Source organism: Austrofundulus limnaeus, unplaced genomic scaffold (assembly GCF_001266775.1).
Source record: "Austrofundulus limnaeus strain Quisiro unplaced genomic scaffold, Austrofundulus_limnaeus-1.0 Scaffold7, whole genome shotgun sequence".
NCBI lineage: Eukaryota > Metazoa > Chordata > Actinopteri > Cyprinodontiformes > Rivulidae > Austrofundulus > Austrofundulus limnaeus.
In genome coordinates this window covers 1,202,567-1,206,291 of record NW_013952409.1, presented here as the reverse complement: position 1 = coordinate 1,206,291, position 3,725 = coordinate 1,202,567, and the positions used below count along the sequence as shown (strand labels likewise).

The following is a 3,725-nucleotide window of genomic DNA, read 5'->3' as shown; positions in this document are numbered from 1 at the left end:
AATCACAACCTCGGCGTAAAAAGTGGCGTACGCAATTTTCTGGGCTCAAATTGTGCGTACGCCAGTTTTATAAATCCGAACCCTGATCATTAATAATGGCTCTAGGTAAATAAAAGACAAAGCACGAAACATTCCCTGTAACTTTCTGGAATAATGAACCTAAATTTTCCCCCATTTTTGAGTACACAGTAAATACCATCAATCAATAAACAATAAAAAGTTGTTCAGAATTTATTACCTCATCCAGTTTGCGACGGAATCCTTGGCAGCATCAATYTACTCATACTGATCTTCTCCTAGGTAAATCTGAATAAAATTGCAACAAACACAAGAACTTTAAATTTAAAGTTAAGACTTATAAAAACGAATGATGTCACTTTAACATATCCTTTTTTTTACCTCCCAAGAAAAATCGCTTGTTAAGGCATTTTCCCTTGTTGTCAGTTCTCCCTCAAAAGGTCCGAAATGCATCCCTGGAGACACCACTTGTCCCTGATTTATAACCCCGACTCCAGCATCAGGAATACTTGATCTACCTATCACCAGGCCAAAAGGTAAGGTGAGGAGAGCTCGCTGTGGGACACCCTGGCTTGTTGGAAAGTCAAGAACGTAAGATGGACCACTGTTATTTGGATCAGTCTGGTCCTGGAAAAGGGTTAGACACTCCTCACACCCTGAAAAATAACCAACATGTTTCATTTTAATGACTCTAAATCATAAACACATGCAGTTATTCCTGTAAACGGAGAATAATATATACTCAACACGGGTCAGAAGTGCCTTAATTAAAATATATATAAACTTGATGACTTCATATTTTGTAAAACAATATTTCTTTGCTTACAGAAGCCACCTGAAGTTTGTTCCTGTCCCACGGTGTTCAGCAGCTTCTGGATTGAAGCTTCTGATGGCTCTAAATCAGACACCACGAGTACATGACCTAAAGAGTACACAATTCATGTCAAACATTTAACATCTCTGTTTAAAACACAAGGTTATCACAGTACTGACTGTACCTGCTGGGGTGCTACTCTTCAGAGACAGGGACTCTTTTATTTCAACAACCTCCACGGTTGTCTCAACCAACTCCATGTCGCTGTTGTTGCCCGACATGAGAGTCAACCTTTAGTGGAAGATGAGTGAAAATTAGTGGCTTTTAGGGAAAAGAAAACACCAAGGAGGACGATTGAATTGACGTTAATATGATGTTGAATTAGCTTAAGATTAAGAAATCGATTTTGCTGGTTAAAAATCTTTACAACAATTGTTATAGTTACAGTAAAACAGTGGGATAAGTAAGTTGAAAAGAATAACAGACAATCCAGTGGCAGTTAGCCTCAATACGCTAAATAAAAATAACAGTTCCGTCTTATTTGGATTTAGAATTGTTTGTTTCTAGTTAAAACTTAACTACGCGGAGCAAGAATCGCATACCTTTTGTATAATTGTCGATTCAAAACTATATTACTTGRACTTTTGCTACAGTGGTCTAAAACAAAATAATTTAGCTGTTAGCATGAAGCAGATTCCAGCGCGGGGTTGTTTATCCGGAAGTACATACGGGTCACTTCCGGTATGAGGATTATAAAACTTAACTGCGTAGAACAAGAATCGCATACCTTTTGTATAATTGTCGATTCAAAACTATATTACTTGTGATTTTGTTACAGTGGTCTAAAACAAAATAATTTAGCTGTTAGCATGAAGCAGATTCCAGCGCGTGGTTGTTTATCCGGAAGTACAAACGGGTTGCTTCCGGTATGAGGATTCTCCGCTTTTTCCTTTAAATAAAGGCAGTAAATGCGTACTCTCCGAGTTCTTTTCCGCGACATATCTTTTGTCATTTTTTCAAAAATGAAATGACAAATATGTACTATAAAACAACCGTGGTAGAGTTCTGACTCCTGATAGTCCTAGTTTGTCCACTTCCACCYCATTTTACGTAGCGCCGCTGGTGTAGTGGTATCATGCAAGATTCCCATTCTTGCGACCCGGGTTCGATTCCCGGGCGGCGCACGCTTTTTCTTTCTTTTTTTCCACTATTTGAATAGTGAACACTTCTGCAGGAACACAGAGTAAACCGCTCGGCGTCGATACGGACGAATCTGGTGCTGATTCAACAGCAGTCCGTACTGGATGAAAGCAAGCTACCTCTGCCGTATTATTTTTATTATGTGACTTTGAACTGTTTTGCATGTTCTGTAACTTAACCCGCGTACGTCTGCTCTGGCAGAAACGAGMGTTTCAGGATTTTATGGTAAGATCACTAGTTAAAATATATTTTAGTTAATTGCACTCCATCTATGAATTTCAACCATCTCCTTTGCCTTGTTGRTGCATTCTCACAACCGTCCACATGAGGTCGCTATTGGACAAATACTTGCTGCACATTTTATTATGATTTTTACTTATATTACAAATATAATTACTGGCTTTTTACTGTAACAAATAACTAGATTCTTTTCCTCCAGTTGGCTTTTTACTGTAACAAATAACTAAATGCTTTTCCTCCAGTGAGCAACCATATTCTCAATCAACAAGATATGACGCAGAGGACAACAGCTACAGTCTACCTTCAGCTTCTAGCTTGTGCTGCTTTGTGAGGACAGAGATCTGCTGATGACTGTAGGCTGGGATGCCTGGATCAGGTTAGATAAGAAGCTCTTAGTTAAAAGAATTTGTTCTCAGGGTGAAAACTACTTTATGTTTTTGGCGGTCACATTATCATCCTTTTTGCAGGTGTTGGAATARGAAGACAGACGTGTGAGAAGGTGCTGTACGGTCACACTGGTACCATCAACCGCCTCAACGTTCAGGCACACAGACTGCTCTCAGGAGTGAAATGTTTTTACTGTTCAAGGTAAGCAGCTCTTAATGTCTTAAAAAAAGAAAATATTTAACATTTGGGTCAACTTGATCCAAGATGGCTGCCACAGTTCTAAAAATACCCCATCAATGTCTAAAAGTCAGTCACAGATATTGAGTTCAAATTTCATGTATTTTCAATATTTGACCAAAACAGCTACATATTCACAGAAGATGATTTGTTGTGTCGACAGTCTGGAGTATGCACAAAGGATGCCTTTTAAAAGGTTTCTATTTTAGGCACTGAGTTTCTGTTCTGTGTGTAAAAATCAACAAATCAGCCGTGTGCAGCAGCTGTGRTCAAGGTCTGGTCAAAACCTGGAACGTGGAGACCGTGTTGCTGCTCAGGCTGAGAATATTTCCAGAAAACAACATATTTTGTTTTCTATAAACTGAGTTCTGCTTATGTGCCAAAATATTGTTTTTATTCTGATATTCTTGCTCTCGTGCTTTTGAAGGTGATTAAGGTTCACAGGAGCTCTGTGAAGTGTTTGTTTAATAACGACTGGCACCTCCTGTTTGGAGGGTCTGATGGTAAAGTGAYGATGTGGAGCGTCGGCTGCGAGGCCAAAGAGTGTCTGATGACGTTCAACCATCCAACGTTAGTCCAGAAAGAAAAAAAATTGTGTAGGTCTTCTGGACGGGTTCTTCTCTAATGAAACGTTTCGTCTCTCCTCCAAGAGACTTCTTCAGTCTGAGAGTTTCAGGCAAAATTCAGGCTTTTAAGCCCTGCCTCCATGTGACTGATACTCACATCACATGGCTATCGTTGACACCTAATTAACACTTATTGTTAACAGGGGGTGGAGTGATACTGGCAATAGCAGCGCTGTAGGAGGGGGACAACTGAAAACGGAGGC

The 3,725-nt window shown here is 39.5% G+C and overlaps 1 non-coding gene and 1 pseudogene across 1 annotated transcript; one reads left to right on the top strand and one right to left on the bottom strand.

Moving 5' to 3' along the window:
• The window catches only part of LOC106535299 (zinc finger protein 665-like), a 7,550-nt pseudogene extending 6,011 nt beyond the window's left edge, over window positions 1-1,539 (bottom strand).
• A 406-nt stretch (window positions 1,540-1,945) lies between these two features.
• trnag-ccc (transfer RNA glycine (anticodon CCC)) lies at window positions 1,946-2,016 on the top strand. The gene has a single exon. It is a non-coding gene; the product is annotated as a tRNA-Gly (tRNA).
• The last annotated feature ends 1,709 nt before the right edge of the window (window positions 2,017-3,725 follow it).